Below are 16628 nucleotides of genomic sequence, written 5' to 3'. Positions count from 1 at the left end.
TGCATATAAATACCTCTCTCTATTCAAACACCAATCACCAATCCACCCTATACTGTAGCTATAAAATAAAAAAGAATAACCATCTACCCTATACTGTAGCAATTAAATACCTATCTACCTCCATAAAATAACCATCTACCCTAAACTGTAACCATAAAATACTCATCTACCTCCATAAAATACCCATCTACCACCCATAAAATACCCATCTACCCCCCCATAAAATAACCATCTACCCTATACTGTCTTTTCAAAGGGCGGAGGAGCTCCTTGTGAGCCAACGGCCATCCATATCTAGTGCCCAACTGTGTCTGCAGACGTCCTCCTGCAGTTGGGTTACTTCTTATTAGGAGGTTGGTAGCAGGATTTGCACTCCGGCCACCGTAAAACCCTTCATTCCGCAAAATGCAAAAACGCAAAAAAATCTGAAAACCCACTCCGTGGGAGTACCTCCTGTGCAGCTTCCCTTCGCAGGGCAGCTCACCGGATGACGGGATTGGGGCAAAGCCTTCGGGACCCCCAATCTTTGATAAGAGGGAAACCACGGGGTAACATCCCTGGGTCAGATTGCGGGAGAGTGTGTCGGAGTGGTGCTGAGGTGTCGTCCACCAGACGGCGGTCTCCTTGGGTTAACCTGAGGCGGTCCCTTCGGGTGGGTGCCTGGAATGTCCTATCCCTAAGAGAGGATGATCACCTGTCTCTGTTATCATCTGAGCTCAAGCGTTTGGACATCGGGATTGCAGCTCTCTCTGAGGTTCGGAGACCGGATTGCGGCGAGATAATGGTGGGTGGTTACACCTACTATTGGTCTGGTCGCTCTGATGGTTACCATACCCAAAGAGTTGCTGTAGCTGTGTCCAATAAGCTGAGCCCAATGATAATTGAGGTAACACCGGTCAACGAGCGTATTATGAGATTAAGGATTCGTCACTCCTTAGGTGTCATCTCCCTGGTCTCTGTTTATGCTCCGACTGAGGCGAGTGATCTCACCGTGAAGGATGCATTCTACGCCACACTCGAGTCTGTGGTTGATCAGTGCCCCAGACGAGATACACTTCTAGTCTTGGGGGATTTCAATGCATCGACTGGAACTGATAGGGACGGTTATGAGGTGTGTGTTGGTCCCCATGGGTCAGGAACTATGAACCAGAATAGCACTAAGTTCCTTGACTTTGCAAGAAGTCATGGACTTAGGGTGGCTGGTTCATGGTTTCAGCGCCCACAAGCTCATCGCTGGACTTGGTATTCCAACGCTGGCGGTGTGGCAAAGGAGATTGACCATGTCCTCATTGACGGTCGTTGGAGGATGATCCAGAACTGTAGGGTCTACCGGAGTGCTCAGTTCCTCAATACTGACCACAGGCTTGTTGTAGCAACTCTAAAGCTGCACCTTAAATCTTGGAGAATGGTACCATCTCAGCCTCGGCTGGATGTTGCGAAGCTCAGGGATGAGAGAGTAGCTGAGGAGTTTGCGAACAGGCTGAGTGGACACTTGGGGGGTCTGGGTGCTTTGGGGGGTCCTGAAGAGTTGTGAAGCGCCTTCAAGACCACCGTCCTTGTTGTTGCCGGTGGATGTCTTGGAACTCACCGCAGGGCAAAGAAGAATTTTGTCTCTCAAGGGACACTGGATACCATTGACCAGAGTCGCAGGGCCAGGCTGAATGGCAGAGCTGAGCTGTTCAGGGAGCTGAGGCGTAAAACTGTAGTGCACTGAGGGTGGACAAGGAGGCCTATGTGCGAGGAATCCGTGAGCGGGTAGAGCATCACCTGTGGACAGGTGATTCTCGTCCCGCTTACAGGGGAATTCGCGCATTACGTTCATCCAAGCCCATCCCTCGGAGCACTGCAGTTCGAGCAGAGAGTGGTAGGCTCTTGACAGAGGAGTCTGAAGTGAAGGCCCGCTGGGCCGGTTACTTTGAGCGGTTGTACCAGGCTGATCCCCCAGCTGTCGAGTTGGATGTCAAGGGTGTTACAATCCCTGTTGCTGACCCTCGAATCAACTGTGGTCCACCTTCGCTTGTGGAAACATGGGCTGCGGTGAACCAGTTGAAACGGGGCAAAGCTCCAGGGATCTGTGGCATCCATGCCGAACTTCTCAAGGCTGGTGGAAATGCTGCACTCGTGTCGTTGCATGCAGTTTTGTGCTCTACCTGGAACACAGGCATCATCCCAACTGACTGGAAGAGGGGCCTTGTTGTCCCTCTTTGGAAAGGGAAGGGTGATCGCCAAGACTGCAACAACTACCGAGGGGTGACGCTGCTCTCAGTGCCGGGCAAGGTCTTTGCTCGGATAATTCTTGATAGGGTTCGCCACCATCTGCTTGAGCACCAGCGCCCAGATCAGTCAGGCTTTACACCAAAGAGGTCAACGATTGACCGTATCCTTGCCCTTCGTGTCCTCACCGAACGCAGACGAGAGTTTCGGCAGGGGCTGCTTGCAGCCTATGTTGATCTCTGTAAAGCGTTCGATTCAGTGAATCGGGATGTCCTCTGGAGGATTCTTGGTCTTCGTGGGGTGCCACCAAAACTGATCGATCTGATGTCTGAACTCTACTCTGGTACTGAGAGTGCTGTGAAGTGTGGTGGTACCACCTCTGACTTATTTCCAGTTGTTACTGGAGTTCGTCAGGGATGTGTACTTGCCCCCACACTTTTCAGCACTTGTATGGACTGGATTTTAGGGAGGATGTCGGAGAGATCAAGTTGCGGTGCATCGTTTGGGAATGTCAAGATCTCGGACCTTGATTTTGCAGACGATGCAGTCATCTTTGCGGAGACTTTAGACATCCTTTTGGGGGCCCTCGAGGTGCTGAATGAGGAGTCGGAGCCGCTGGGATTACGGGTTTCTTGGGTCAAAACTAAGATCCAGGCTTTCGGTGACATCTTGGATGCTGCTGTCCTGTCTGTGTCTGTTTGTGGTGAGGATGTTGAGGTCGTGGAGAGATTCACTTACCTTGGCAGTGATATTCATGTCTCTGCTGGCTGCGAGTCACAGGTCAATAGACGTCTGGGTCGGGCCTGGGGAGTCATGGATTCACTGGATCATGGGGTGTGGCGCTGCCGTTACCTGTGCGGGAGGACGAAAGTCCGAGTCTTCAGGTCCTTGGCACTTCCAGTCTTGCTCTATGGGTGCGAGACTTGGACTCTGACCAAGGATCTGAGACGGAGACTTAATTCCTTTGGTACCAGGTGTCTTCGGAGAATCCTTGGCTATCGCTGGTCGGATTTTGTGTCCAACGAGCGGTTGCTGAGAGAGACTCGGATGAGATTTGTTACCTGCATAGTCCGTGAGCGTCAGTTGCGGCTGTATGGATTTTCCTGACGCTGATCGTTTTCCTGACTGTATGTGGCTCGTTTTCCTGACGCTGATCCTGCTCACCAGATTCTCTCAGCGAGGGAGTCTCATGAGTGGAGGAGGCCAGTGGGCCGACCACGTGCCTCATGGTTGCAGCAGGTTGACAATCATCTCAAGGAGATGGGGATGGGCCTGGCATCTGCCTGGGGGATGACCAGACGGAGGCCCCTGGAGTACCGGCGGAAAGTGGACACAGCGACGCGCTGTTCTGGCACATGCTCCCATACCTGACCTATACTGTAGCCATCAAATACTCATTTACCCCCATAAAATAACAATCTACCCTTTAGCGTAGCCATTAAATACCCATCTAGCTCCATAAAATAACCATCTACGCTATACTCCATCTACCCTATATATATACTGTAGCCATTAAATACCTATCTACCCACTGTAAGATAACAATCTACCCAATACTGTAGCCATAAAATACTCATCTACCCTATACTGTACCCATAATATACTCATCTACCCTATACTTTAGCCATTAAATACCTATCTACCTCCTATAAAATAACCATATACCCTATAATATAGCCATAAAATACTCATTTACCCTATACTGTACCCATAATATACTCATCTACCATATACTTTAGTCATAAAATACTCATCTACCCCCATAAAATAACCATCTCGGTTATACTGCAGTCATAAAATACTTTTCTATACCCAGTTGCATGTTAATACCCATCTACTTGTCCATAAACACCTGTCCACTCCCATCAATTGCTTATTTAGTATTCACAAATTACCTATATCCTATAATGTACCTATTTACTCTCTACTGTAGTCATGAAATATGCTTTCATCTCATAAAACAACTGTTTACCAATATTGCTTGATTAAATAAACATTTGCACCACTTTAATTACTTGAGATTCCATGCACCACCTAAGCTGACTTGAGAAAGAAATTATTCCTAAAATGTAAAAATACAAAAATATTAACAGGTAAAAGCAGTTTTTCTGCCATATACATGCATGGATGTTATTATTAATTGAAAACTTCAATTTTTATATCTATAAACATAACAATTAATATACTGCTTTTCATTATATGGATTGCTGTGTAAAAAATAATTCATAAAAATTGAAATAATAGTTAGAGAAATTAGTTTTATGATTTGTAAATGACAGTCTTCTTTTTTTTTTAAACCTGATGGACACTATAATTATATAAATATATACCTGTGTCAATGATTTGTCAGTATAGCACTTATTGACAGCTGATCTTGACCACACCTGTATGTTGTCACCAGGCAACAGTAGCCCCCAGGGCCCAAGCTCCCACAGGTGACACCCTGTGTATTATAATTACCTGGATAGACATATAGCAACCATGTATTACAGGTAACATGATGTAATAATGCTATAAATTTTGTATTTATGTAAAAAGTTTTGATAAATTTGAGGGGGGGATGAATATTTTATGGGGGGGATGAGTATTTAATGCATTAAATACTCATTCGGATGAGTATTTTATGGGGGATGAAAATTTTATATGACACCGGCACTGAGGGCAGCGTCACCCCTCGGTAGCTGTTGCAGTCCTGTGATCACCCTTCACATTCGAGAGAGGGACAACAAGGCCCCTGTTCCAATCAGTTGGGATGATGCGTATGCTCCAAACAGAGCACAGAACTACATGCAATGACACGAGTGCAGCATTTCCACCAGCCTTGAGAAGTTCAGCATGGATGCCACAGATCCCAGGAGCGTTACCCCATTCCAACCAGTTCACCGCAGTCTGTGTTTCCACAAACAAACGTGGGTCACAGTTGATTGGAGGCTCAGCATTTGGGATAGTAACACCCATGACATCCAACACAAGAGCTGGTGGGTCAGCCTGGTACAGCCCATCAAAGTAACCAGCCCAGCGGGCCTTCACTTCGGACTCCTCTGTCAAGAGCTCACCACCCTTCGCTCTCACTGCAGGACACCGGGGGACGGGCATGGAGGAACGCAATGCGCGAATTCCCTCTGTAAACAGGATGAGAATCACTTGACTACAGGTAATGCGCTACCCCCTCACAGATTCTTCGCACATAGGCCTCCTTGTCCGCCCTCAGCACACGTACAGTTTTACGCATCAACTCCCTGAACTGCTCAGGTCTGCCATGAAGCCTGACCCTTTGACTCTGGTCAATGGTATCCAGTGTCCCTTGAGAGACAAAATTCTTCTTTGCCTGACGGTGGGATCAAATACATCCACGAACAACGTCAAGAATGTTAGTCTTGAAGGCACTCCACAACTATTCAGGATTTCCAAAAACACCCAGACCCCCCAAATCCCCACTCAGCTTGTTCACAAACTCTTCAGCTACCCTCTCATCCTTGAACTTGCCACCATCCAGCCTAGGCTGGGATGGTACTATTCTTCTGGATTTAAGCTGAAACTTCAGAGTTGCAACAACAAGCCTGTGGTTGGTATTGAGGAGCTGAGCACTCTGGAAGACCCCGCAGTTCTGAATCATCCTCCAGTGCCTATCAACTAGCATGTGGTCAATCTCCTTTGCCACACCACCAGCGTTGGAATACCAAGTCCAGTAATGAGCCTTTTGGTGCTGAAACCATAAACCAGCCACACTCAGTCCACGACTTCTTGCAAAGTCAAGGAACTTGGTGCTATTCTGGTTCACAGTTCCAGACCCATGGGAACCAATACATGTCTGTTAACCATCCTATCAGTTCCAATCGATACATTGAAATCCCCCAAGCCGAGAAGAGAATCTCGCCTGGGGCACTAATCAACCACAGACTCGAGCGCAGTATGGAATGCGTCCTTCATAGTGTAATCACTCGCCTCAGTCAGAGCATATACAGAGATCAGGGAAATGACACCCAACGAGTGACGATTCCTTCATCTCACAATACGCTCGTTGACAAGTGTTACCTCAATTATCATAGGAGTCACATTATTGGACACAGATACAGCAAACCCTTGGGTATGGCAACCATCAGAGCGACCAGACGAGTCGTCTGTGTACCAAACCACCATTATCTCACCACTATCCGGTCTCTGGATGACATCGACTGCTGCCGAGGAGACTGCTGTTGTTCTCCCTTTCTCTTTATCTCTCTTCTAAAATACCTTGAGAGATGGGGCCAAAACCTCAAATATACCATGATATCTCAAAAAAGTTATGGACTGATAAAGGCAAAACTTGGTGAATGATTTGGGTAGGTGACAAGAACAAGCAGATTACATTTTGGTTCAGGTCCAGAACCAGATCTGGACGATCAGTGGGATACAAAACCTCAACTTTTCAGCCTGGTGGAGGCATGCGCTGTACCAGGTGTTCCATTCTTTTTTTTTTGAAGCGAGGAGGGGAAATACGATAACGTTGAGGAGGTACAAAGTACACTATTTTGGAGGAAAGAAGCAAAACGAGGAACACGGCGACAAAAGGGACACATAATTTTCCATGGCGACAATTCGATGAGCGACTATACTAGGTCTTGAATGACACGAAAACAAATTCCAGAAATACGGCACAACAAGGTATGATTTAACACTGAAAATTGTACAGAAACACAAACAGAAACACAGGGATGAAGATATAACTGCAAAACACGATGAATCTGGTTCGAAAAAACTTGGCTTTAATGAGGCTGAAGCAGCAGCTGCAGATCCGACCAACACGTGGGGGGGGGGGGGGAAATCCCCGAACCAGAAGTTTTCAACTTTACACTTTTTACACTTCAACGGACAAAGTGCAAAGCCATCATTTCCTCGTTGTTTGCTTTCTATTCGAGCAATTAAGATCGAAAGGCCAAACAGATGAGCTGAACTTAATGAGAGGCCTTGAAACGTGATGAGGTGTACAATTAGTCTTTTTGATGAGGTCTTGCCAGTTCTTTCCAGGTAGTGATAAGACCTCTGTAAATAGGGCAGATGGCCACACGAACAAGAGCGAACAGTGTCGGCGACACAGAGCATTAAACAAGCCGTGGAATGAGCCAAGCAGGGAATACTAGCTCAGCAAGCAATCAATCATGGAATAATTAATGTTTGGTGGTGTCTGAGCAAGAGACATAAGCAGTTTCATATCCCTCCTCTTTTCCACATAGTCCCCGAGTATGTTTTGGATGAGAGCTGTGAGCATATCTCTCCAATGCTAGATTACGTGTGTTGACAGGACAGTAGGCTTCGTTGTGGTATGCAGTGGGGAGGTGTAAGACCTTTGCTTCATTAGATGATGTGCTCTTTATGGGATGAGGCCTTTCTGATAACAGATTGTTACTTGCTTTACCCTCAGGTAAATACTGGGAATGAAATGTTTGATAAAGATTCATGCATTCTGCACCGGTTCATCTACTTTTTTGTTTTCTGTTTTGGAGGTGGTAACATGAACGACCACCAAAAAAGGACATCATGTTGGTCACTTCCTTCTCCTTATGCGCATCTTGTGATAACAGCATCGGTGTTGCTGAAGCATCTCATGCAAAAGATTATGTTGGCTTGTTCACCATGTTGTTCCAAGCACGTTTGTCGAGTCGGGGGAAGGAATTTGGAATTTGTTCACGTTGTTGATGATAACTTGATAATAACTTGCCGACTTCTGTGAAAAAACACTTTGAGATCGTTGATGTCTATAAGCAAAGTAATACAAACAATTACCACAAGGATTGTTATATTGATCAACAGAATAAGCAATCCACCAAAACCTCAGCTTAAACAACTACACCATGCAATAAACATCCTCTCTCTTTTCAATCTGTCTTCTCTCTTCCCTCTCTGTATGTCACTACTTCTTATTGGCTGACTTTTGGACGCAACTGAGATGGTGGACCCATTGTTTGGAGAGGATCTTCTTATGCTCTCTTGTCTGATCTCTAGAGATCCTTATCCTCTCCAGAGAGGACCCACTGGTCTGAAGCTCTCTCTCTTGCCGTCTCTGTCTCCGTCTCTCACGTGGAAAATTAACTAGAACGACAACCTTTGACATCACCAGTATGCCTCCGCCCACATTATTACATCATTATACATACTTGTACCAAGTTAGATTAAAATTCTTGAACCCAGATTTAAAATATGAAATAATTCTGGCTGCCAGACTATGCGTCTGATCAGGTTGAAATTTGAAACATTTTTTCCCACATATCTACTCGATCATAAATGTGACGTTTCACATCGATTGATGAAGCGGTTCAAGAGAAAGATTTTTTTTAAAGAATTTCGTTCAAACCAATATGGCTGCCAGACCATGTGACATTTTTTTATCATTCATAAACACCCTGGTATCGCCAAGGCTTGGGGACACATGTAAGTGAAGTTTCTCCTCGATCTGCCAAGCCGTTCTGCAGAAGAAGATTTTAAAGTATTTATTCTTCAAAAGAGCATAGCTGTCAAACCATGTGACTTATGACATCATAGGTGGAGAACTTTTTGTTCCTCATGGAGATGCAATCACACCTGTAAAGTTTCACCTCGATCTGTTCAGCCATTACGGAGAAGATTTTTGAAGGTTTTATGTTAAAAACAACATGGCTGCCGGGTTACGTGACTGATGACATCATCAATTTTTTTTTTTTTTACCAATTACAATTTAGCCCTAGATGACCCTCAAAAATTTTCATTCTGATCAGGTAAAGCGTTTGACATCTGCAATTATGACATCATAAGGAAGCCACGTATGACATCATCAAAAAAAAATCAACCTTGTTTCCCATGGGGAGTATGTCACATGGGCCAAGCTTCAATTTTTTTCATGGAGCGGTTTTGGAGATACAGAGGTCCAAAGTTTTTTCCTTTTTTCCAACATTGCTGCCACACCAGATGACTTATGACCTCATAGTTATCACAAAAACATTCTACATTAGTAGTCATATCTATGGTGAAAATTTGGTGAAATTTCTATAGTGAGAGAAAAAAAAAACCATGCCGCCACACTTTTTTTTTCTTTTTTTTTTTTTTGTATACCTTGGTCGAGGCTCGTATGAGAGCGAACACACAACTCACAGCAAGGAGGCATGAGACAAGAGGGGCGGGAGTGGAAGGGACAAAACATTGGGGAACAGACACAGGTGAACTGTGGAAGGGAGAGGGATGGGGATGGGACGGGGAACATGGCGAGGGGAAGATGGACATTAAAGGGACTTTCAGGAAGGAAAGCAGGAGAATTGAAGGAAGTGGGCTTGGGTGGATTATCGGGGGTAGAAAAGATCGAGGATTTGGATGGGGGAAGATAAGAGGTGGTGGTGAACAGCTGTTTTGAAAGCCTGAAGGGAAGAATGGGAAAGAATAGAGTGAGGAAGTTTATTCCAAAGGCGGGAAAAAGAGGAATGAAAGAGTGAAGATGAGCAGTGATTCGTGATTTTGGTAGTTTTACCAGAAGGGGGTTGTTGGCGGACCTTGAGCGCCCTGTGGAAATGTGGTTGGGACAAATCGCAGAGAGAGCAGGGGGGGCAAGGCTGGAGAGGAGTTGGTAGAAGACAGAAAGACCACCGACCAACCTGCGGTGATTGAGTGAGAGGCCCAAAGACTCAGCTTCATTGCGGGAGATGCCAATGATCTTAAAAGCCCTGGTTTCGACAGCGTGAAGTCGAGAAAGGTGGGAGGCAGGAGCACCAGCCCAGAGGGGAGAGCAGTACTCCATCAGGCTACGGACAAAAGCTTTGTAGGTGGTCAGGAGCTCAAGAGGGACGAGGAAGGACTTTACACGACGGAGGATTCCCAGTCGGCGACTGGCTTTTGAGGCAAGGTTGGAAATGTGACTTTCCCAGGAAAGGTCATGGCAGATAGTGAGACCCAGAAGCTTGAAAGAAAAGACTTCTTCCAGAGGATTGTTGAGAAAGTGGATGGGGGGGTTTTGTAAACGGTCCTTTCGAAGAGACATAGTGAGAGTGTGAGATTTGTCTGGATTGAAAGACATGTTCCACGTGTTGGACCAGTTTGTGATTTTATCCAGATCTGCAGTGAGCGAAGAAGCTGCTGCTTGCCGGTCTGAGGGATGACAGATGGTACGGCAGAGGGTTGAGTCATCGGCAAAGAGAAATAGAGGATTTTCCAGAGAGTCCGAGAGATCATTGATGAAAACCAGAAAAAGAACAGGGCCCAGAACGCTACCTTGAGGAACTCCAGCCTGCACAGGAAGAGGGGATGAAAGAACTCCATTTAGGGCCACACGTTGACTGCGACAGGAGAGGAAGTCTGCGAGCCATGAGTGGAGATGGCCTTGAATACCATGGGCAGAGAGTTTGGTGAGTAGGGCAGGGTGCCAGACTGTGTCAAAAGCACGTGATATGTCCAGGGATACGGCTCGGATTTCCTGTCTGGCATTGAGGACCTCCATCCATTGATGGGAGAGCAGTAGCAGCATATCTAGGGTAGAGTGACCTGGTCTGAAACCAAATTGATGATTGGAAATCAAGCCATTGGAGAAGAGGAAGGATTTCATGTCTGAAGCGATGATGGATTCCATAACCTTGCTGATGATTGGGAGAAGGCTGATTGGTCTATAGTTACAGGGATCTGTTTTTGCACCTTTTTATGCAGGGCAGTGATGTTAGCAGATTTCCAAGCAGATGGCAGATGACCTTGGGAAAATGAGAGGGTGAATAGAACAGAGAGAGGGTGAGCAAGAGCAGAAGAGCAGGCTTTGAGGACACGTGGGCTGATGCCGTCTGGACCGGTTGCAGAATCTGACTCGAGGTTTGAAAGCAAGCTCTCCACCTTGTCAGGAGAAAAGGATACAGAGTCCAGGGACAGTTGGGTGCGACTGGGTAAAGTGGGTAGAGATAGTGATGGGTTTGGGACACAAGATTTAGCTGCAAACACCGAGTTTAGACATTCAGCTTTATCACGTGTGGAATCAGCAGTGCGGCCATTTGAGGTAAGGGAGGGGATGGAGGGGGAACATACACCAGAAACAGATTTGATTAAACGCCACCAGGATTTTGAGGAGGGAGAGAGGTTTGAGAGTTCAGACTTGAGATGAGAAAGATGTTGTTTTCTGGCTCTCCTGAGGGTAGCTACACACTTGTTCCGAGCTTTGTGGAAAGAACTGAGATTGCCCTCAGTTGGGTTTGCTTTCCATGAGGCAAAGGCAAGTTGTTTCAGGACAACTGCCTCGCCACAAGCTTCAGTAAACCAAGGGCGGGAGGAAGGGTAAGACAACTGAACACGAGAGGGGATAAATCTGTGCATGAGGGAGAGCAAGTTTCTTTGAAAGAATTCCCAGGATGGGTTGATGTTTGAGAAAGTAGTGATAGGAGACCAGTCTGTAAGTTTGATGGCTGCTCGGAGACCCTGCCAGTCGGCTTGAGTGAAATGCCAGACTCGACGGCGGTGAGGTGGTTCTCTGATAACAGCCAGAGAGATGTCCACTTTAATAAGGACGTGGTCAGAAGAACCAATTGGAGCGAAGGAAGAGCAGCAGATATTGTCAGGGAAATTTGTCAAAATCAGATCCAGAAGAGATGGAGTACCATTGGTTGAGATCCGGGTCAGGAAGTTGACCGATTGAGTCAGTCCCAATGAGTCACAGAAAGCTTTTGCTGATGTCCCATGGCAGGTGAGAGAGGTACCCACACCTAGCCAACTGGCGTGATGACAATTGAAGTCGCCACATAAGAGGAAGAGAGAGTTTGGATGAGAAGATAGAAGATGGTCCATGTTTTCGGAGAGTGAGGTGTAGATGGAGTCATCACTGTTCGGTGGACGGTACAGTACACATATAAACATGAGGTGGGAGTGGAGGGGAAGCCGAAGCCAGAGGTATTCCTGGGGGTGTGGGGGAGTGAGAGCAGTGCAGGGAGAGTGAGGAATAGAGTCTTTGATGAAGAGAGCAACACCTCCACCAGGACGAGGCTCAGGTCTGTCATACCGTAAGAGGGAGTAACCAGGGAGAGATACTTGGGAGTCAGACACGTCTTGGGAGAGGAAAGTTTCTGTTAGGCAGATAATGTCTGGTTTGTCAGTGGCAACCTGCATGGAAAGATCTGAAAGGTTTGAGCGAAGGCCCCGGATATTTGAGGTCCACACTTTTAATGAAGAGGTAGGGGAGGAGGCTTTTGGTGCAGGAGGTGGAGGGGCGGGGGAGGGTCGGACGAGGGACGAGGGGGAGGTAAGGAGGGCTGCTGAAGGAGTGTGGGGTATTGCAGAATAGCGAGGGCAGGGGGCCGAATGAGGAGGAGAAAAGGCTCTGTGGTGCTGTGAGAGAGGGGGGACAAGAGACAAGGAAGATGGCAGTTGAGGATTTGAGGAGGTGGAGTGAAGAGATGGAGGTGAGAGGGCAGTGGAGGGAGGCAGGTTGGTGGATGAGAGGGGGGCAACTTAGAGAAGGAAGAGTGAGGGGGATGAAAGGTGGGAGAAAGGTGAGGGGAATTTTTGAAAGAGGTGAGAGGGAGGCTTGGAGGGAGAAGAGTGGGATGGTTGCTTTGAGAGTGAGAGTGAGGGGTGAGGGGGTGAGTTGGCACTGAAGTTGGAAAAAAGAATGGTTGATGGAAAGCGAGCATCCATGGCAAACTGTGGTTTTTAAAAGTTTTAGGTCAGAGATACGATTTAACACAATTCTTGATGGATGCAATGAAGGCGAATTCAGAGCATGGAGAGAAGAAGCGCTGTAATAGTTGGATTTTTTAGGCAAGGAATGAAGGAGAGGTCGAAATGAGAGCAGTCTGTTAAAATAGCAGAAGAGTAGTGCATTGTGAAACAGTAAAGAGTACCACATGTGTGAGAGAGGAAGATGAAGCATTATAAGATCGTTTTTGTTGTTAATATTAATGTATGAGAGAGTTCAACAGATTAGGTCATGGAAGTGTAAAAAAAAAAAAAGAAATCGAGGAAGACGAGGAGGAAGTTAAGAGGAAGAAGTAGCAGAATCGGGAGAAGGTTGTTGTTGTTGTTGTTGGGTTTTTTTTTTTTTTTTTTTTTTTTTTGAGATAAGAAAGAGATTAGTTGGGAGAATGGGGGATATTTGGAAAGTGGGGAGGATGAAAATTGAAGGTAATGGGGAGGATAGAAATTGAAGGTAATGGGGAGAAAAAACAAACAAACAAACAAAAAAAACGATCGAACACCAAGTGGAACCGGTAGGCCTCAAGCCTAGGACTAGGCCTCAAACACCAGGTGAGAACGTCGACATAAATACTCACAAAATAGCACGATTTTTGAAACAAAACCGAACTAGGAACACACATTAACATGTAGGTGAGAAAATTAAACAGTTAAAACGGGACAAATAACAACCGGAACTTAACTTTGAGAATGTCAGCAGGGAGCCCCGAAGGAGACCTCTTGCCGCTCAAAAAAGCGATACGACCCCGCTTTGATCGGACACCTGACCCATGACATTATCTATATCAAATGAAATTCAGATTGGGTGGACGATCATGTCTTTGGAGTTTCGCGTTGATCCGATAAGGTTTTTTTTATCCGACATGGCTGCGAGACTATGTGACCGATGATGTTGAAATTTTCAACCAATCTGGCAATGTGTTCGCCATGTCGCCATGTTGTCTTAAAAATTCCCCATGCCGAGTCGTTCACATTAAAAATAAAATTATTTCTCTGAAACCGTTTAACCTATCAATACTAGACTTTGCAGTTATCATCCACTCTTCTTGCTGCATACAAATGACTTAAAAATGACATCATCTGTCACGTAGTGTGGCAGCCACATTGGTTTCAAGGAAAATCTTAACAATTTTTTTTTTCTGGACACCGCTGTAGAGATCGATGTGAAACTTTGCAGTTGAGATCCACTGCCCTTGCTCCATGTAAAGCAATTTATTTCACATTAATCTGTTCAGTGGTTTTGGAGATAAAAGGTTTTTAAATTTTTGCTATTCAAACTAACATGGCTGTCGAATTGCGTGGCCTATGACATTGAAAATTTGGACTCTGCCCAAGATTTGGTGGTGAAGTTGTGATTTGGTGGACTCTGCCCTAACTCTCAATGGTGAAGAATCACTTTAAAAATTCCAGTTTCCAGATCCGGATCTTTACCAAAATCTAAGCAGTTCGTCCTACTTGTCGCACACCCGATCTCTCCACCAAGTTTAGTCCGAATCCGTCCACAACTTTTTGAGATATCTTGTTCACGGACAGACAAGGGTGAAAACATAACCTCTGTCCACCATCGGTTGCGGAGGTAACAAAGGTTTAAAGGCATATAAATAAATGCATTCTGGGTCTTACCTCTGTTTTCTACAGTGTCTGTAACATCACCTTGTCTAACATGTTACATTATTTCTTCATGCCCGTTGTTTTTATCAATTATGACGTCCTTAAGAACAGTAAGTTTCCTATCTGGAACAATCTTCAATTTTGTTTAATTGCCAGGCAGGCAGACAGAGTAAAAAAAAGTTATCCGACTCCTCTTTGCGCACGGGTGATCAGGACAAATTCAGGATGGTAAAATTGTCTTCCGATTCATGTTCACATTTGTGCTGAAAAGATAACATTCGATTTCAATAAGCTGTTTCTCGACTATAAACTGATCAGACAGACAGACAGACAGACATGAACCAATTGCTTTATCCCGCTTTTTGCTTTGCATGCATGGACTAAAAAAGGTGCAAAAATGTCTCCCCTTCACTACAGACCAATAAGCTTCCTTCCAATCATCAGCAATGTCATGGAATCCATCATCACAGTTGATATAACATCATTCCTTTTCTCCAACAACCTCATATCAGATCATCAATTAGGATTCAGACCCGGTCACTCTCCCTTGAACATGCTGCTTCTACTCTCCCGGCAATGGTGGAGGCCCTCAATATCAGACACGAGATCAGGGCCATTTCTCTGGACGTATCTCGAGATTTTGATCCAGTGTGGCATCCTGCCCTGCTCTCCAAACTCTCTGCCTATGGCATCCAAGGCCAACTCCGCTCGAGTATTACTGACTTCCTCCACTCTCCCTGTCAAGGCTGGAGGTCCCCAAGGCAGTGATGATGATCCTTTGGTTGTTTGTGCAAGTTGCACAGTAATAGAAAAATCCGTGCATTCGGAGATATGGCGTCGAGGCAATTCTGCTTCCGTGGAGTTAGAAGTGGAGGATACTGAAGATCATGTTTTATAACGACTGCTTCAGATGTTGAGCTTGAGATGTTTCTGAGGGAGTCGCACAGAAAACGAAACATAGATTCACAATAATATTTTTGCAGTTTTACCAGCTTTATAAGCCAGATGAAGGAAATTGTTCAGAGGCCAGATAAAACTCTTCTTTTATTGAGTCTTACAAACAGCGTTTTGAAGAAATGGACCATGGAATCCTGAGAATAATTTAAAAAAAAATTCTGCACCCCCCCTCTCCCCAATGCCCCACCCTGACCCCACATTTTTATCATAATTTTATTGGTTTCCTAAAATTTCTATGGAGCTTGTGCAAATTGTGCAAGGACGTTTAGAATCTTTTTGAATTTATTTATGATGTTTTAATGAGAGTTCCGCTAACGTGTGCGCTGCAAGTGAGAATATAGATATATTTTGGTTTATTTTATTTAATTTTTTTTTTTTTACGCGTCACTGAACTGATACATCGTATTGACTCGGGTAATTTTATCGTAATTGGTGGGGATTTTTAATTGTACATTGTATCACAGCCTGGACTGGAATTGTGCGGAGCCTCACCCTGAATCTTCCGATCCATCGGCACAGTTAATATGTACTCCTTGGTGGATGTCTGGAGAGTTCAGCATCCTACGGAATCTCAATTTTCATGCTGCAGGTGTGTGTACAGAATTAAGTAACACCAGCCAGATTAGATAGCCGCTCTATTGATTTGAAGTTGATGAAGGAGAAAATAAAAGCAGACGTCATTCCATTTGGGTTTTCTGATCATTGTTTGCTGATTATGGATTTTAAAAGCTCTTCTTCTCTGGCAGGTAAATGTTAAATGTAATGAGCAGAAGGTATGTGTCTGCCTTGTTGTGAGCAACCGGACAGGCAGACTGGCAGTTGTTCTGAGAGGCAGGATGCTGTAACATCCATGTCTGTGAACCTGGGAGGGGGTGGACGTTAATTTGTTTGCTACCTTTAACATGTCTTTCCAGAAGGAAAATCCTATGCTCTCACTCTCTGTCCCTCCATAAGGATCAAATTTTTTGAACTCGTTTCTCCCCTCCCTCCACCTCCCCACCCCACCTCGTTTTACTTCCCTGGCTAATCCCTCCATGAAAGGAATCACATCTGCAAACTGGGCCTCTAATCTAGGCGACACCTCGGTATTCTCTGCATTGACAACTCTACCATTCAGAGGTGATTGCAGTGTCTGTGGCCTTCATCCATGGTATCGTCGAATTTGGGTCCTCGCTCTTGGCTGG

Source organism: Eptatretus burgeri, chromosome 7 (assembly GCF_056783735.1).
Source record: "Eptatretus burgeri isolate ZD-2024b chromosome 7, Ebu_testis_v1, whole genome shotgun sequence".
Classification (NCBI taxonomy): domain Eukaryota; kingdom Metazoa; phylum Chordata; class Myxini; order Myxiniformes; family Myxinidae; genus Eptatretus; species Eptatretus burgeri.
This window is presented reverse-complemented; position numbering follows the sequence as displayed.